The following is a 20,931-nucleotide window of genomic DNA, read 5'->3' on the forward strand; positions in this document are numbered from 1 at the left end:
AACCCAGAAAGCATCAGTCACGAATGCAAGATACTTTCAATAAAAAGTAAGTTACATAAAAAAAAAAAAAAGAAAATATAGGATCAAGTCTTCATGACTGCAAGTTAAGGAAAGATGTTCTAAAGAAGAATCATAAAACAAACACCCTGAAAGAAAAGGACTGACAAATTTGAAAACATTAAAATTTAAAACTTCATGAAATTAAGTCATAAAAAAGTTAAAAGATAATTGTGACATATATGATGAAAAAAGGATTAGTATTCAGAGTACCACTAATCAATAAGAAAGCCAAACCACCCAAGAGAAAAATGGGAAAAGAATATTAATTTTCAGAAGAAATCCAAACAGCAAATAAGCTTATGAAAATAATACTTCTATAACTAATAATCAAGGCAATGCAAATTAAAACAACAAGACACCATTTTATATCCATCCATTAGATTGGAAAAATTTTTGAATTCTGACAGTGCCAAGTGTACATTACTGGTGGGAAGATACATTTATTTAAAAAAAAATAAAACTATGGAGAGCAATTTTGCAGTATTTAATCAAGTTGAAGATAGGCATTCTTTACCATCCACCAATTTCAATTCCAGGTATATACAAAAATCCCACATATGCACACAAGGAAGTGTATACAAGAATGTACACTGCAGTATTAGTCATAATGGCTTATAACTGGCAACAACCCAGCTGTCCTTCAGTAAACAAATAGATAGATGATTGATAGATAATACATAGATGGATAAATAGATAAGAAATATCCTACAACAGACTAACGATGGCAGGTGGAATACATCTATCTACTTATACATACATTCAGGAGACAACAGGGGCCCTAGAAGTCAGAAATCAAACAGTAGCTTTGAGGACCCAACAGCAACTGTACCTCTGGTTAGTTTGCAAATAGCTGACTTCTCTGTCTCTTCTCTCTCCACCTGTTTTTGTCTCTATCTCTGCTTCTTGAAATCGTACTCACTCTTCAGAGCTTAACCTCCAGCAATCATCTTCACGGAGCTTATCTGGATTTTCCTAATCTAAATTTACTTCTTTTATGCATCTGTTAGAACACCTAAAAAATTCTGCCTTGTGCCACCCACACTGTAGATTTAAATCATAAAGATTGTGCCACATATAAAAGACTAGTAAAATGTTTATAACTTGCTACATAATAAGCATTTTGTATGAGGGAATAAAAGGATCACTGAATATACATCCAAAGGCTCGAGTCATAAATATTTTAATGACAATGCTAACTTTAGTTAGCAGAGCAATAACACAAAGAATTTGCAGAAGAAAATATTATGTGAAACGAGATTTTATGGACATGTCTAATAGCTAGATCATCCCCCAAACTGAACACATGTTTAAAATGAAATCACTCTTGTATGCCTAACAGAGAATCAAGGTTAGTTAATGTCACTGTAGACTGAAGATTCAGAAATCCAAAACACCTGTGATCCCTGGTGTTCAAGGATGTGCATGCTCCGCTCCACTGCTCCCCCTCTAAAAAAAAGAGAAAGAAAAAGAAAAAGAAAGAGCCTCTAGGTGTTTGGATTTTCAGATGTTACATAAAAATGAAGCTACATGTGTTCTGCTCTTCACAACTTTAAGAGAGCCTAAGGGAGCTGGCCATCTATAAAGCTACTACAACAAACACATGTATGCTCAGCTATATTAATAAGAGCTAATAAATATTTAACTCTAGAAAACATGTCTATCAGTGCTTGTTCTAGCTTGCCTCTTTTTCATGTTCCTAGAATCAGATTATAACTCTATTTCATACAATAGACTAATTCCTTAATAGCAAGAATTCTATCATTTTTCTCTCAATAGCCCCCATGGTCTCAAGACAGTATCTTGCATATTGTAAATTACAATTGTGGATTTAGTAGAACAGAGAAATATTTCAAATGATTCCTAATTATAAGAATCTAAAATATGTAAGGGGAAAAAATGTTTTTAAAGATATATGGGTAATGAGAGGGAATACACCTTACCAAATATTGAATCATATTATAAAGGCATAAGTTGAGAGGCTGGCACAGAAATAAACAGATCCCAAAAAAGAAAAATCCATGTATAAATGGGTATTTTATACATAATAAAGATTAATAGTTTAAATCAGTGAGGAAAAGCAGATTAATTAAAAAATAATGTTGAAATCATATTTTTCACAGTATTTGTTAAAATTGATTTAGCAGTTTTTATTATTGTTATTTATTTTTTTCCTATCTTTTTTGGTGTTCTTTTTTTTTTTTTTTTTTTGTCCATGCAGTGCAGCGGCTTGCAGGATTTTAGTTCCCTGACCAGCGATTGAACCCGGGCCCTCAGCAGTGAAAGCATGGAGTCCTAACCACTGGACAGCCAGGGAATTCCTTATTATTGTTATTTAAGTGGTATTAATTAAAAGTTCACAAGTGCTGATCAATATTTCATCTTATTTCTATATAAATCAGTGGCAAAAAACATCATTTTAAAAATGAAGAGACAGGGAATTCCCTGGTGGTCCAGTGTTTCACTGCCATGGGTCCAGGTTCAATCCCTGGTCAGGGAACTAAGATCTCACAAGCCATGTGGCACGGCCAAAAAAAAAAAAAAAAAAAAAATTCCTGTGTTTTTTTAAATCCATTTTTCTAGGACTTAGCTGATGATTGTCATTTAATAGGCACTTAATAATTATTTGTTGAATAATAAAATGGGTGGCAGGCTAAATATGTTCTGCATTATACTTTAAAGCAATTTTTTCAGACTCCTAATGTATACTGAATCACTCTATATTGTTTTACTACCATTCCAACTTTCTCCCAAATGTACCCAATAGCTTAAACACCAATTCCCAAGTTAAACATTTAATATCTCTATTCTCATTCCTATTCGGTCCTCCATAAGAAGTGTTTGAAACTGTATTTTGATAGTTGGAATTAAGGATTTCAGAGCAATTGTATATGCACACAAACTACAAAGGGCTAATGCCTACTACTTGTGTGCCTACAGCCCATGAAAAACACAGAAGTAAGGGCCACTTTCTCCAACTTCAGATTCTATTCTACCTTGTTCCAAAGGATGAAACTTTACTTTCTAGCTCATTAAAGCATATTATACAGAGACTGGAGAGATAATGAAGGGGATGAAAAGAATTTGAGCTTTGTAAGTAGACAATCCTGCTGTAGAATTTGAGCAATTTATTTAATCTCCTTTAACCTCAGTTTCCCCATCTGCAAAATAGTGATAATAACAGGGCTGCGGAGAAGATTTAATAGATGATTATCAAATCTTCAGGATAATGCCTGGTCCTAGTAAGGGCTCAAATATTATTATTAAGTTTTCATCTGGATTAAATGAAATGGTACATAATAATTAACTATTATTAAATGAGATGGTGCTATTATTTTTAGATAATAAAAGGTAAAAGTCTTTCTCAACTTCGTCCAGGGGTATTGTTCCAATGCTTAAACCTTAGTTCAGCAAAGGGATTTCAAAATCTAGAACTAGGTTATGGTTTGGGGGTCTGCATAACGAAGGAAGCTTCTCTTTTCTTTCCTTGGGAGAGGTGTATCAGAGACTAGAGGAGAATATTCTGGGGGAAGGGTAAGGAGAATATCAAGGACCTACTTTCTCTGGCCCTTTGTGATCCACTAGGTCAACTCATGTTACTCTCCTTTTCTTCCCTTTGTATATTTTAAAGCTGCTCTGAGTAACATGACCCGGAAAGAGAGCACAATAGCAGGGAATGAGGAATGAGGCAGTAGCTGGCAGCTCAGTGATAATGTCTGCAAGGTACCTAAAACCAGAGCAGATGCGAGGAGACAGGCCATTATTTTGGAGGATTGATGGATAATGAAAACTCTGAAGATTGCTAAAGAGTTAAATGAAATACTAGTTTTTCAAGGAAGATGGGCAGAATGTCGCCCTATTAATCATAAACTGGTGAGATAAACCAGGATTACCTAGGTAACTACTATATACTGTAACAGATTATTAAGCCATCCAATAGTAACCATCCAGAAGAGATTTAAGTACAGTAAGGCAAAATTCTGATGGTTTAAAGAGAACAAAGCCTACTGTACTAATTAATTAACTTTTATGATGGTGTCAGGCCATTAGCCATAAAGAGGAAACATCGGATTTCATGTGTTTGGACTTTGGTGAGATGTGATTCTTTCTTCTTGTCAACACATTAGGACCATATGGCCTAGGATCCAGTATTATAAATTAGAAAGAAAACTGACTGAATATCTTATCCAAATGGTTAAAAGTACCATGGATGCCGAAATGTGCCAGATGGGGTTACTTAAGGATCAGTTCTAGGGTTTTTTAATATACTTATATGTGACAAGTATGAGACATTGTAGAAAACCAGCAGGAGTTTCTACCCACTCCAACGCCCTTGAGTCAGTGCTCAGCGATAATAATAGCCCAACCAAGGTACACATTCTTGACCCAAGACCATATGTCTGAAACAAATATGTAAGAGGTGGCTAATACACAGACCTTCATATGGAAAAAATAAAAAGTTGGGTTGAGGAGAAAAGAGGAAGAGGTAGAGTGGTAAAAAAAAAGTTCAAATAATGTAAAGTGTTCTAATTAGCCATAAAAAGAACACAAAACTTATGTATTTCTATAGATACAAATTATCCTTTTAATATTAATTGTATCTTGATCACAAAATAATAAATGTTAAAACAGGACACATGCCGGAATTCCCTGGCAGCGCAGTCAAAAAAAAAGAAAAAGAAATTAAAGAAATAGAAAAAAAATTAAAACAAAACAAAACAACAGGACACATGACAAATCATACAAAAGCAAAATTACTAACCTGATGTTAAAAAGAAGGGCACAACATTAAGAGGCAAATGAATATTCCTTTTCTTTTAGAAACTTTCAGGGGTGATAGAAATGCTCTGTTTTTTAAATAAATTTATTTATTTATTTACTTATTTTTGGCTGCGTTGTGTTTTCGTTGCTGCGTGTGGGCTTTCTCTAGTCGCGGCGAGCGGGGGCTACTCTTCGTTGTGGTGCACGGACTTATTGCGGTGGCTTCTCTTTGTTGCAGAGCACGGGCTCTAGGAGCACGGGCTTCAGTAGTTGTAGCACGTGGGCTCAGTAGTTGTGGCTTGTGGACCTAGTTGCTCCATGGCATGTGGGATCTTCCCGGACCAGGTCTCAAACCCGCGTCCCCTGCATTGGCAGGCGAATTCCTAACCACTGCGCCACCAGGGAAGATCAAATGAATATTCTTCTAAATAAAAACTAAGGCAAAAAGGAAATTAAAAATACAGTAAAAATATTTGGTAAATGATATGAAAACAGTATCACAAGATAGGCCTCTGCTAAATCAGAACTCACACTTGTAGGTTAATTTATGATTTTGTGTTTATCATCAAAATTAAAAAAGAGAAAATAAGCTCTGTATTTTTCATTGAAAAAAAATACCCCAAGGAGGGGAAAGGGGGTGGTGGGCACAAGCCCCATAAAATTAATCTCTCTTTCAGCTTAGCCAAGGCTATCTTAGCTGTAATAGAATATGCAAACATAAATGGGATTCTTATGTACTGCCAATAACTAGTTTGGGAGAAAAAAATTGTTTTAATTGTATTGGCAATTGCAGCCAAGAGAATAAATTACCCAGGAATAGAGATGTGTAAGAATGTTTCTCCTATAGTACACACTCATTTTTTTAAACTATAAAATATTAACATGTATAAAGAAAAATCCTGTATTTTTTTTTTTTTTTTACTCAGCAATAATTATCAATAACATTAGCTCCAGATGATTTGGTTAAAAGTAATTTAATCACCATAGCAAATGAGGAATTCCCTGGTGGTCCAGTAGTTAGGACTCGGTGCTTTCACTACTGAGGGCCAGGGTTCAATCCCTGGTCGGGGAACTGAGATCCCACAAGCCAAGCGACCAGGAAAAAAAACCCAAAAAACTGCAAGTGAGCAAAATGACAAAGTAGTCAAAACATATTTCCAGTAATTTTAAATTTCACACACATGACGCCCTGTTTAGCAATTTATTCATACATCGTTTAAAATTTTAGTCTGTTTCAGAATTTTTTCAGATTATTTTTGCTTTTCTTCCCAAGTATTTACAGCTGCTCTGAGCTATTTAAAATAGTGAAGTTTGAAAGTAATCTAAATATTCAAAACTAGATGATTTGTGATACACCTGTGTAGCATAAATTTATGCAATCAATAAATTAAAATGTGGTTTCAAAATTGTATGTTTTGAAATGAAAACAAAATAAAATGTATATAATGTCTTTTCAATTTAAAACATTGTGTGTGTGTGTCTTTGTGGGAGCAGAGAAGGAATTAGGAAGATAGATGCCATTGCCTTAACAGAGGTCATGATTGCTTTTTCTTTCTTTCCCTGTCTTTCTTTCTTTCTTCCTTTCTTCCTTCCTTCCTTCCTTTCTTTCTTTCTTTCTGTCTTTCTTTCCTTCTTTCAAAATATTTATTTATTTATTTGGCTGTGCTGTGTCTTAGTTGTGGCATGTGGGATGTTTTAGTTCCCCACATCTTTACCAACACTTTTCTTTTTATAATGGCCATACTAACAAGTGTAAGATGATATCTCATTGTAGTTTTGATGGCATTTCCTTGATGATTAGTGATGCTGAACATATTTTTATATACCCATTGGCCATTTGTATGTCCTCTTTAAAGAAATATCTATGTATTAAGTCCTTAACCCATTTTTAAGTTGGATTATTTGGATTTTTACTATTGAGCTGTAGGAGTTTCTTCTATATTTTAGATATTATTTCTTTTTCAGATATATGGTTTGCAAATATTTTCTCTCAGTCCATAGGTTGTGTTTCACTCTGTTGATTGTTTGCTGCACAGAAGCTTTTTAGTTTGACATACTCCCGTTAGTCTATTTTTCCTTTCATTGTCTGTGCTTTGGTGCCATATGCAAGAAATCATTGCCAAGACCAATGTTATGAAGTTTTTCCCCTAAGTTTTCTTCCAGGAATTTTACTTAGTTTCAGGTCTTATGCTTAAGTCTTTAATCCATTTTGTGTTGATCTTTGTGTTGGTGTAAAAGACCAGTTGCATTTTTTTGCATGTGGATAGTCAGTTTTCCAATCATCATTTTTTGAAGAGACTATCCTTTCCCCATTGTATACAATACGTCTTGGCACCCCTGTCAAAGATCATTTCAATGTATATGTATGGGTTTATTTCTGGGTTCTCTATTCTATTCAATTGGTCTATATGCCTGTGTTTACACCAGTACCATGCTGTTTTGATTACTGTAGCTTTGTAATATGTTTTGAAATCAGGAAGTGTGGGGTCTCCAGTTTTATTCTTCTTTATCAAGATTGTTTTGGCAATATAGAGTCCTTTATGGTTCCATGTGAATTTTGATTTTTTTCAATTTTACTAAATAAATTGAATTTATTGAGTCTAAAAAGAAGGACTATTTAGGTCTCCCTAAATGACAGAAACAAAATATAATTACAGCACATGCTATTTTGTGTAATTTTCTCATCTCACTAAACCTGTGGCAAAGATTTTTAAAATTAATTTCTATTGAAATATAATAGACAAATAAAATTGTAAAATATTTTAAGGGTACAACATGATGATTTGATACCACCATTGACATTTTGATAAGGACTACATTGAATCTGTAGCTTGCTTTGGGTAGTATGGACATTTTAACAGTATTCATTCTTCCAATCCATGAATGCAGGATGTCTTTTGATTTATTTGTGTCTAATTTGTTTCAGCAGTGTGTCATAATTCATTGAATCATTCTATTTTGGTAGATGTTTTGTTTTTCCTAATTGTCCTCTATTATAATTAACATTTTGAGTAACATCTTTGTGCATGTATCTTTACTTTCATTTCTGATTATTTCCTTATGATAGATTCAAAAAATAAGATGACTGTTCCAAAGGCTATAGCTACGTTTAAGATTTGATTCATGATGTCATATTGCTTTCCCAAAAGTCTTTTTCAAACTAACTTTCTATAAGCCAAGTGCATGCCCATCTGCCCTTATTGTTTAAGCCATGGAGATCTGGGGGACTGTATGTTAGCTGCAGTAAAACCCAGTGTATCCTGAATGTTACTTATGACTTTAAAAGGTTTAGATTACAGCACCAAAATGATTAAGGTTTGGGAAGATTTTATATGTTTTTTGAAACTTCACAGCATAAGATAAAATCTAAATTGAATCAAAAGCTTTGTACTGGGGAACTAGCAGAAATTTTATAATGATTTCAAATGTCTATTGGGAACTCTGAAATGGAAAGTCAAGAGACATTTTGTGAAGCAGATGAAATGAAATTGGTTATGTCAAATAATATCACTGAGTGTTAAATTCTGCCGAGTAACTGGTAGGGAGAATTTACATGAGAAATGTTCCTTTGAATCCCATTTGAAATTCTAGAGCCCGAAGTAAAGATGATTCTGACCATTTTGGTATAGGTAATATAACTTAGTTGTTAATAATAGGTCCTTTACTAAAATTCTTAAAACCCAAAGTCTCTAAAAACCAAATAAATAAATAAATAAATAAATATATATATATATATATATATATATATATATTTTTTTTTTTTTTTTTTTTACATTTGGCCCAAACTAGTTGGGTACCAAATTCAGACCTGAAGTGAAATCAAACTACGTAGAGTCTTCATTTGTTCCACTCCACGTGAATTAACAAGTTTAAGTCAGATATATTCATTTCTTTGCTTACGGGGAGGTTCCCAGACTCTGCTGAAAATGTTATACAAATTTTGGTAAATGCTCTCATTTACTTTTGTAAAATCTGAAGAATTCTGAATTCCAAAACATATCAAACCTCATGGTTTTCTGGTAAGGGATTACATACTTGTAATCATTAAGACTTTTTTATAATGTGTACTGTGTGCCAGATTATTCTAAGGGTTGTATTTATTTTACCTTAATTTATCTTACAAAACTTATGAGAAAGATATAGTGGTTATTTCCATTTTACAGATGAGAACACTGACACACACAAAGGTGAAGTAACTTACAAGGGGTGGAGCCTAAATTCATATCATGGCTCCAATCAGACAGCTGGACTAGCTCAGCTGGCTTTTGAATCAGAGTATAAGGCTAACTTAGCAGTAAAATCAGGCTAGTTTAATGACCACTCACACTCAGTTTTCTCATTGTAAAATGAGAATAATATGATTAGCTAGTTTACCTGATTACTATCCAGATTAAATAAAACAAGTAAATCACTTAACACAGTGGCACATAGTACCTACTCAATATATGTGTGCTGTTGTTATAAATGTTGGTCACTTTAAGTCAACCTGAAGTGTCAGTCTCAATGGGGACCTTGAAATACTTCGAAGCAACTTAGAATTTGCATCAATAAAAAAGTAAAATATCTGTTTGGACTACCTAGGAAGACACCTTAAAAAAATATGAAATCAAATGAAATCCAAATGAAACCAAAAGTTTTGCTTGTGCTATGGTTTGACCTGTAGAACAGTATTTAACACAGAGTGTGTAATCAATAAATATTTCTTGAATGAACAGAGTTGTAAAGTTATAAAGAGGCAGCCACATGCTTCAAATTGTGAAATGATGATATATGATGGTAGATAATAAAAATGTTAATGGGTTCATTGGTTTCCTATAAACAAACAGTAGAGTCCGCAGTCTATATTTCATTAGAGTTGTGCTGAAGATCCTGCCGTACTTGTCTGGCAAGACATCTAACAAAGAATAAAAGAACAGAGCTTTGCTTTCCATTTCAGTCCCTCAGGCTACAAACTGGCCAAGACAGGGGAAGAGGGGCACTTGGGTGAGCAGAAGTGGGTCAAATGAGGCTGAATTTTAAATAATTGAATGATTGGAAAGCTCTGGGGTCTGCCTGAGATGTCCTTAAGAGATGAGGCAGGGGGATTTGATATGAGTTCAAGTCATTTAGAAAAATATAAGCTTTATGTTTATACTATATTGAGGGGAGACTATTTAAAACTAGTTATGTATATTTTTCTGACAAAAGGGCTTTGAAAAACTTTGAGCCTGTAAAGAGTTTAAGAACCCATAAGATACTTCGGAAGAAAATAATTTATAATATATATGAATCAGCTGGTAGTAACATTAGTAACAAATACATAGTGTACCAGAACTGTTACATTATTTGTTTCACTTAATTTTATCATGCTAGAAATACCACTTGTGAATTGTGATTAATGATTTATAATAAAAACAGTAGAGCTTTCCCTCCCCGAGAGCAACTCACCCACCAAGGCCACATCAATCACTTAATCACTGCCGGGTGATTTAGTGGGAGCAAATAAATAGCCTGTTTTGGAAAAAAAAAGCCAAAAACAGTAGAACACTCGAAGTATGTCCCTCCAGTTTGTGCCTGAAAAAAGCTCCTACTTATACTTCAAGACCAGTACAGATCAACAAAATGAAAAGGCAACTTACGGAATGGGAGAAAATATTTGCAAACCAAATATCTGACAAGTGATTATTATTCAAAATATGTAAGGAACTCATACAACTTAATAGCAAAACAAGAAATAATCTGGTTTTAAAATGGGCAAAGGACCTGAATAGACATTTTTCCAAAGAAGACATACACATGGTCAACAGTACAAGAAAAGGTACTCAGCATCATGAATCACCAGGAAAATGCAAATCAAAACCACAATGAGGGGCTTCCCTGGTGGCGCAGAGGTTAAGAATCCGCCTGCCAATGCAGGGGACACGGGTTCGAGACCTGGTCCAGGAAGATCCTACGTGCCGCAGAGCAAGTAAGCCCATGCGCTACAACTACTGAGCCCGTGCGCCACAACTACTGAAGCCCGCATGCCTAGAGCCCGTGCCTAGAGCTCCACAACAATAGAAACCACCACAATGAGAAGCCCGTGCACCGCAACGAAGAGTAGCCCCTGCACAGCAACGAAGAACCAATGCAGCCAAAAAAATAAATAAATAAATTTTATTAAAAAAAAACACACACACACTGAGCTATCACCTCACACCTGTTAGAGTCACTATTATCAAAAAGACAAGTGACAAATAAGTGCTAGTGAGTGTGTGGAGAAAAGGGAACACTTGTGCCCTGGTGGCGGAAATGTAAATTGGTGCAGCTACTATGGAAAACAGTATGGAGGGGGGGGTCTCAAAAATTAAAAATAGAACTACCATATGATCCAGCAATGCCACTTCTGGGTATTTATCTGAACAAAATGAAAACACTAACTCAAAAAGAGATATGCATCCCCATGTTTATTGCAGCATTACTTACAGTAGCCAAGATATGGAAATAATCTAAGTGCCCATTGATGGATGCATGGGTAAAGAAAATTTGGTGTGTGTGTGTGTGGGTGTGTGTGTGTGTATATATATATATACACACACACATTTATATATCATATACCATAAAAAAAGAAACAAATCATGTCATTTGCTACAACATGAATGAGGCCGGAGGGCATTATGCTAAGTGAAATAAGTCAAAGACAAATATTGTATGACCTCACTTAAATGTGGAATCTAAAAAAAACCAAACTCATAGAAACAGAGCAGATTGGTCGTGGGGGGTTGGTGAGAGAAAAGAATGAGTGAAGATAGTCAAAGAGTACAAGCTTCCAGTTATAAGTTCTGGGGATCTAATGTACAGCATGGTGCGTATCGTGAACGGTACTGTGCTGTATACGTGAAAGTTGCTGAAAGTGAAACCTAAAAATTCATATCACACACACAAAAATGGTAACTGTGTGAGGTGATGGTTGGGTTAATTAACTTCATTTCACAATATATACTTACGTCAAATCATCATATTGTACATCTTAAACTTACATAGTGTTATATGTCAATTATATCTCAATAAAGCTAAAAACAGAAAAGAAACAATTGTTTTGGAACTAGATAGAGATGGGGGTTGTGCATTTACACATTACATTACATTACATTGTGAATGTACTGAATGCCACTGAACTGTTCAGTTTTAAAGGGTTAATTTTATGTTATGTCAATTTCATGTCAATAAAAAAAAGAAAGAAAAAGACCAGTAAAAATGTTACCTTTGGTAAAGTTATAACTAATATGCCTTCATATCATATTGTATTACAATTATCTGTTTATGTTTCTACTTCCCTAACTGGATTATGTTCTTAAGGAGAGGAACTGCATTTGTTTTGTATTCCTTACCTAGCCCCCTGCCTCAAATAATAGGCATTTAAGAAATGACTGAGGTAATTACTGAATTGAGTAAGTCACATGTATTTCTCATCATTGAAAAGTTGAAGTTAAATTTTGGATAACTAGCACAGTTTGGGAAAGTCATTGATGTTTGTGATCATGAAGTGCTGAATGTGCTAGGTTATTAAGACCTTTTTTCATAAGATTACAGGAGATCTACCTAACAGAGCTGATAATTGACTTTATCACTCACCAAATTGCTGACACTAACACAGCTGCTAAAATTATAAAAAACTTCTAAATTGTGTTGGCTTTTTAAAGATTGCTCTGTTTACTTCGGGCTGTGACGAACTTATTACTAAGTCAACGAACAGTTCTAAGAGATCTTAATTTCCCAGTAACGTGAGAGTGAGCTCGATGGTGGAATATGACCTAAGGCTTGCAATTCTACACGAGTGTTTAACTTCTTCAAGTAACTCATTAACTATTTGCCTTGCAAATAGAAAGGGCATGATGATTCTGAAAGAACTGAGCAGACTAATAAACGTTTCTGGAAATGGGAAATCCTTCACAATTTTACACTGTTATAGTGCTGCACAGCTTGAGTTGTCTTTCATTCACTGAGACATTCCCTCAAATTTTTCACTGTGTGTGTAACTATCCCAGCTTCAAATGTGGTGCAGTTAGGGTTGTAAAGGCTTCATCTGAACTTTGTTTTGTGACTCATGTCTCATAACAAGGAACTTTCAACTTGGCACATACTCAAATATGTGCACGGAAATAATTCTTCAAAGAGATAAACATGGTGACACAGTGATGAATTTAAAAAACATTCTATTAAAAGAGCTAATTTAATATTGTTTTGTGCAGATTCTTATATATGGTTGTGTATCTTTTAGATTCTAACTAAAAGTGACATTCGTATTAATATGGCTATTATCTCAGTTTTACAAGTCTGGCTAAAGGTATCTTCATATCTGTTGACTTGGGCAACGTGTCTAATGTAAATATAAAATTTTCTCAAATAAAGGAGAAATATTTTCGGAGTAGTACTAAGTGAAAACCAAGCTTAGCAACAATCTAGACATTTATTCCTGTCTTGTTCATCTTTTGTTTTTCTGTCAAAAAAAAAACAAACAAAAAAAACCCTGAATTAATTATTTTACAATTTAAGAGTACTTAAACTGAGCTGCAATCAAAGGATTTTCTTTCTTTTTGGTACATAACTATGTTTTCCGCACATAGATGGGTATCTTGAACAAGGAAAGTAATAGTTCCACTGAACTGAGTGCAAATCAGACTTTTATAGGATTGTTATTAATTTATAATGCCATTAAAATAAAGACAAAAGAATAATACTCTTTTAATGAGTATGTGGATAAACATAACCAGAAAATCTAGGCTGATTATATCTGTGCTCCCTGGGAGCTAAAGTAATAACGGTAGTTACTAACATAGAACTAACATTTATTGACCATTACTCCATGCCAGCCAGTGGTCTGCACACTTTGTGAATATCATTAACCTTCACAAACACTATGAAAGAGAACCATGATGAGACATGGGTTCTGAGGGGAACAGGTGGAGGACAAGAAAGGGAATAAAGTTTTGGACAGAGAGGTTAGTCATAAACTTAGCAGGAGAGCTTGGTTTTAGGTGGACTAGGTTTCAATTCTGTTTCTGTGCATCTGTCCTAGTGAAATGTTCATTAAGAAAGAAGCAGTGGGGCTTCCCTGGTGGCGCAGTGGTTAAGAATCTGCCTACCAATGCAGGGGACACGGGTTCGAGCCCTGGTCTGGGAGGATCCCACATGCCGTGGAGCAACTAAGCCCGTGAGCCACAACTACTGAGCCCACGCGTCTGGAGCCTGTGCTCCGCAACGGGAGAGACCGCAGCAGTGAGAGGCCCGCGCACCGCGATGAAGAGCGGGCCCCCGCTCGCCGCAACTGGAGAAAGCCCTCGCACAGAAACGAAGACCCAACACAGCCCAAAATAAATAAATAAATAAATAAATAAATTTATTAAAAAAAAAAAAGAAAGAAGCAGTGAGTACCAATATATTCATCATAGTGGTTTTTAAGTAGTAGAAAAATAGAAATAATATCAATCCAACTGTAGAATAATGATGCATTAACCACAGTATATTCATTGGATAGAACCTTATGCTGTCATCGAAAAGATGTTTCAAATAATGTGTACCAGTATAGAAAAATGTTTGTTGATAAAGGGAAACACTCTCAAAGAAATACAGTTCAAGTAGCCAAATATTTTTTAAGGAATTCTAATAATTTACTTGGGTCTCCTCTAAAATTGTTAATAACTTCCCTTTGATACACCCCAGTAACACTTCCTATATCTCTTTTTCTCTCCTTTTCAATTTTCTGTAAACCCATATTACTCTGGAGCCTCTTATTTACAAGCCACACTCCAATACACTTCCCCTTTTCTCAACTGTTTTGCGTTTCTGTTCATGCCTCTTTGTCACCTTTTTTTTTTTGTTTTTTTTGTTTTTGGCTGCATTGGGTCTTGTTGCTGCTTGCGGGCTTTCTCTAGTTGCGGCGAGTGGGGGCTACACTTCGTTGCGGTGTGTAGCCTTCTCATTGCGGTGGCTTCTCTTGTTGCGGAGCACAGGCTCTAGGTGAGTGGGCTTCAGTAGTTGTGGCATGAGGGCTCAGTAGTTGTGGCTTGCGGGCTCTAGAGCGCAGGCTCAGCGGTTGTGGTGCACGGGCTTAGTTGCTCTGCAGCATGTGGGATCTTCCCAGACCAGGGCTCGAACCCGTGTCCCCTGCATTGGCAGGCATATTCCCAACCACTGCACCACCAGGGAAGTTCCTGTCACTTATTTTAAAATTACCCTACATCAATTAGCTTTTCTCTTCTTCCCACCCCTTGAACTGTGCATCTCAAAAGTCCATCAATCCAGCCTGGCAGAGTGACCTTTTCTCTGGAGGAAAAGAAGGGGGGCTAGGACAAAACAAAACAAAAACAAAGTCAGCATTTTCTTTTTTAGCAGAGGGAGTGTCATTTCCACATTAAGAACTTTTTTTATCCTGTTCAATTATGAACATGCTAACAGAATTTAAGATATCAAATATTGAAACTTGTTATCAAGTTCCAAATATTGAAACTTGGTATTCAAGTATGATTATCAAACTGTTTTTTTTGTTTAAATGTATCAACTTATAAATACTTGCACCAGAAATCCATCGTATAAGCCTTTATCAACATTGGGTATTTTACTTCTTTGTCTCTTTTTTCATGTGAAACTAGGAAAAATTATTTTAAAATACTGATAAATACAGTTACAAGAATAGTAACATAAATGGAAGAACTAAAATATAAAGCACTAGAAAGTTCTCCCGGCCAGAAGGGCAAGGATTTTGTGGTACAAATGAAAACTTTTATTGAAACTATGTCCTAGGAGCCTGCCAATCCCTTGCTTAGTCACATAAGTATGATTTACATACATCCTAGGTACACTGAGGGGTCAGAGTGCTGAGAAGTAGCCAGTTGTTAATAGGGAATATGTCAAGAGGAAGTAAAACAGAAGTAGGGGCTTAAAAATACTTTAAATTGCTTCCTTGTTTTTGATTTTTTTAAAAATTTCCATTTCTAAACATAATTGATATCACTAGAGCCCTGCTGCTCTCTATGATTAAATGAGAAAAGATTAATTGCTGCACTTGGCACCACACTAGATACTTCCTGTAATATCCTGTTTTCTGTTAACTACTTAATCAATAATTCAATTAAAACTCAGTAGAATTGTAAGTAGGTGGGATGAAGTCTCATGAGGTCTTGGATTTACTTTAAAATACTTCAGCAATAAAAAGAAAGAAAAGGAGGGTGGATAAAGCCAGGATGGCTAATACTGGTAAGTTTTAAAATCTCTGTGTTGCATGTATTAGGGTTCATTATACTAGCTGCTCCACCTTTGTGAGTGTCTGTAATTTTTCATAATAAGATTAAAATCAGTAGTTACATTGAAAGCAATTTCAAGCTCTTAGCTTTAAAGAATAAGATTTCACATTCTATTGATGAAGATTTTTTTGATTTATGCAGAATAGCATTGAAAATTTCTTATATCTGAAAATGTTGTAACCATCCAAGGATGAGAAAACAACCATGTATACCATAAATATCAGATTTAAGATATTTTGACATTAACAGTAACACCAATGCATTTCTTATTACAAGTGAAAAATCAAACTGCTCCTTGATTCCAAGATTCTTCACTAGCTCTCTCCCACTTCCCACATCACCCCTCTTCTTGCTCTAGTACCTCTGGAAATTTAGCTCTCAATTATTTTTTTACACCATACCTCTACTTTCTTAGGAAAATCACCTGTGTATAAAATAGTGTTGCTTGTATTTTAAAATTAAAGGAAATTAACTTAGAGCAGTTACAGTGGACAAAGCAAGAGGTATTTAAATCCATACCACCTGTCCACAGCCACAGATTTCCTCATCCTAAACCCTGACTTAATTCCAACCTTGCTTCCTTATCTGAATAGTTCTGAATAGTTCTCAGTCTTGATTTCCCCCGCAAGTCCCATTTTTGCCTTGAAATCTCACCAAGCATCTCCTTTCACAGAGATGTGTTTCTGCCTCCAAATTACTATCACATTTACCACTTAGGTTCATACTGTTCTCTATTGTTACATTTAAGTATCTGAACTGAAATGGAACTTTTCTGAGAGCAGTGACTGCTTTCTAGGTCTCTCTGAACTCTCAAGGGGCTGAATGTGATGTTTTATACATAGGCTGAACATTAGACTAAAACTCTGCTTTGGTCAGAACACATGCGTTCTTCCCTTACCCCTCTTTGGTTCCTTTTAGCTTAGTAACCGGCACGGACAATCGAATGTGAATCTTAGGGCTGTTATTGGTTTACCTAGCAACCAGGAGGGTTCCCAAGGATACAAACTCTGAAGACATACCCTTTTGATATGGTAATGAATGAAACAAAGGAGGTAGTCCTAAAACAGAGTACAGTTCCAACAAATTGGAATCATATGTCAATATTAGAACTACTGTATAATGAACCGTGGCTTTCTGGTCACAGGAGGAGCCATTATTGCCCTCTCTATAATCAAACATTTTATTTCAGTCACATCAAGCAAACATCTCTAACATTTTACAAATGAAATAATGAGGACATATAGAGGAGTACCAAGAACGATATTACAACCAACCATGTTCACATAAGCCAGATTTAGCAAACATTAGCACTTAGCCATTTTTCCTAAGAAATAAAAATTATTGAGTTGAAGCCCTCTTACCTGGTTTTCTTTCCTCTTTCCCCGGAAGAACAGCTCTCCTGAAGTTGAAATGTATATTCTTCTTATACATGTTTTTATATTTTTTAGCGTATGTATATATCCATTATATACTATGTAGTATTATTCTGCATGTTTACAAATGCACAAATGTTACACAAATATTATATAATACATTGTACCCTGCAAACTGCTTTTTCATTAAAAATTATGCACGGTTTTCCCCCGCTGTCTGAAAGTTTATAGAGCGTTCCTGTGAAACCTTTCCTAAGTCAAAATTCTGTAAAGCGAAGAAGCAATTTCCTTAGGACACATCCTGCTAACGGGATACACAAAATAAGTCGAGATAAAGCACGATACTCACACAGTTCAAAGCTATGGCGGCTTGATGCTGAGTGTAATTCCCAGGGAAGGAGCTTGGCGCGCCATTCTCACTGCTCTGGCGCACACTGCCTCTATAATCGTTGGCTGCAAAACAAATGCTGAAGGCGATTTTCACTTTTTGCCATTTTCCTAAAGGTAAAAGTTCTCTTTGGATTTCATTAGATTAGCGTAAACACATGCTAACGTAGGTCTTTGGTGAAAGGGAAGTGGCGTAAAGCAAACGTTTGGAAAGCGGGGCATACCTGTATTTGAGATTGATGCCTGCAGATCTATTTAATAGATTCGTTTTAATTGCTGCATAGGATTCCATAGAGTGAATAACATACAATTTGCTTACTTATCGAAACGCATTTATATTATTTTCAATTTTTTGGAAATTATACCAAAAAAAGCCACAGTGAATAACTTTTACATGAGGACATGTGTGAGAATCCCTTTAGTGTATATATTTGAACATGAAAAAAATGTTAATATGATAAATTGTTACAGATTTTCTGGGGTTGAACCATGCTTATATTCATGGAATAAACCTTATTTGGGCAAACTTTTTTTCAATTACTAGATTAGAAACACATTTTCTTTATGATCTTTGGCTCTAGTTCATATGTGAGGTTTGTCTATGATGTTATTTTCTTGTAGAACACTTAATTAATTTTGGTACCAAGGTTACACAGTTTCATAAAATGATTTGGGGACTTCCCTGGTGGCGCAGTGGTTAAGAATCCACCTGCCCATGCAGGGGACATGGGTTCGAGCCCTGGTCTAGGAAGATCCCACATGTTGCACAGCAACTAAGCCCAGGCACCACAACTACTGAGCCTGCACTCTAGAGCCTGTTAGCCACAACTACTGAAGCCCACTCACCTAGAGCCCATGCTCCGCAACAAGAGAAGCCACCTCAATGAGAAGCCCGCGCACCACAACAAAGAGTAGCCCCCGCTCGCCGCAACTAGAGAAAGCCGTCTCGCAGCAACGAAGATGCAACGCAGCCAAAAATAAATAAATAAATAAATAAATTTAAAAAAATGATTTGGGCAACTTCCCTTCTATTACTATTTCTAAAACAGTTTGATTACAACAGAACTCATTTCACATTTTAAAATCACTGGAGTATCTTTGTTTTGTTGATATATTTTGAATACTTTCTCAATAAATATTGGAAAGTTAGCTTTTCCAGAACATTATCCATTTAACAATATTTTTATATTTATTGATAAGGTGATTCACAATATTTTTCTTATAGTTTTAACAGTCTAAACTGTATCTATAGTTATATTCTCTTTTCATCCAAATATTATTTATTTATGGTTTCTATTTTTTATTTTTGCTAGAGGAATACTATTTTATTAATTTCTTCAAAGAATAAGCTCCTCCATTTACTTATTGTCTCTTTTTTCTCATTATTTTCTACTCATTATTATTTCTATTTTCTTTGTCATTGCTTTATTATTCTTTTTGTAAGTATTCCATGTGTGCTTAAAAATATACATTTTTCTGATTATTGTGTGTAGGTCTATTAAAAAAATGAATCAAACTCGTTCACTTGTATTACTCAAATGTTCTATATCCTTTAGAATTACATTTGTTTGATTCATTAGTTTCCAATAGCATTGACAGTTTTTTCTTGAAATGTATTGTTAGGAATACATATACCAATATCTTCATTATTATAACTTTTAATGTGTCAATTCTTTCTTATGATGCAGCATTCATTTGTAACAGTATTAAATTTTTTGCCTTAAGTTTTTGTCTGCTGTTAATATTTCTATATCAACTTTTTGCATAGTATTTTCCTTGCTTAATTTTTCCTTGTTTAACTTTTTCCATCATTTTATTTTCAGTCTTTTCATGTTGTTTTGTTATCAGTATATCTTTTATAAGCAGCATATAACTTTATTTCTATGAATTTCTATTTTGAAATTATTTTGGACTTGCAAAAAGTTGAAAATCTAGTACAAAGAATTTTTATATATCCTTCACAAAACCCTCAGCTGTTTACATTTTGAAAAATCACAATACAATTATCAAAATCAGAGAATTAACCCTGACACAATACTACTAACTAAGCAGTAGAATTTATTTAAATTTTGCCAATTACCCATTGTCATTTTTAAGCCCAGGATCAATCTAGAACATTAACTTTCTTTAGTTCCGAAAATTTTTCAGTTTTTCTGATATTTCATCACCTTGACACTTTTGAGGAGTACTGTACAGTTGTTTCATAGAATGTTCTCAATTTGGATCTCATTTTTCCTCGTGATGACATTCAGGTTATGTATTTTTGAGAAGAATACAACATAAGTGATGTTTTGTCCATCTCAGTGCATCCTATCAGGAAGTGCATAATATTGATATCTCACTAGTGATGTTGATTGTAATCACTAGGTTAAGATAATGTCTGCTAGCTTTCTCCACTGTAAAATTTCTATTTTTCCTTTTGTAATTAATATGTATCTTACGGAAAGATACTCTAAGACTGTAAATATCCTGTTTCTCAACATACATTTGCCTACATCCATCGATGACACTTGTCTAAAACAATTATTACCATGGTGTTTGCCACGTGGTTATTTTCTATTTGCACTATTCTTTCTACATTTGTTAATTAAAGTTCTCCTGTAAAGAAGAGCTTTCCCTCTCCACATGTGGAATAAGAAGAAAGGTATTTGTTCTTTGTCCCCAGTTCCTGGCACAGCGCACCTAAAACCCCTGGAATTTCCTGAGTGGTAAGGGTGTTGTGAGCGTCTTTTGTTCTAATACACTGAGTTTTGGCAGGCCCATAGATAGTTTCAGGATGACAGCTGGTCCTCAGAAAGACCAAACTTTGATTAGAAGCTTGGAATGTTCAGCCCCACCCATCACTAACCTCAGGTGAGAGAAGAGGGGCTAAAGACTGAGTTAGACACCAGTGGCCAAAATCATGCCTACACAGTGAAACTTCCATTAAATCTCCCAAATGACAGGGCCCAGGGAGCTCCCAAGTTGGTGAATATATCCACGTGCCAGGAGGGTGGCGCACCCCACCCAGCTCCACAGTCTCCTGAGTTCAGGACCCTTCTGGACCTTGTCTTATGTACTTCTTCATCTAGCTACTTATTTGTATCCTTTAT

Source organism: Eubalaena glacialis, chromosome 11, assembly GCF_028564815.1.
Source record: "Eubalaena glacialis isolate mEubGla1 chromosome 11, mEubGla1.1.hap2.+ XY, whole genome shotgun sequence".
In the NCBI taxonomy this organism is placed as follows: Eukaryota; Metazoa; Chordata; class Mammalia; order Artiodactyla; family Balaenidae; genus Eubalaena; species Eubalaena glacialis.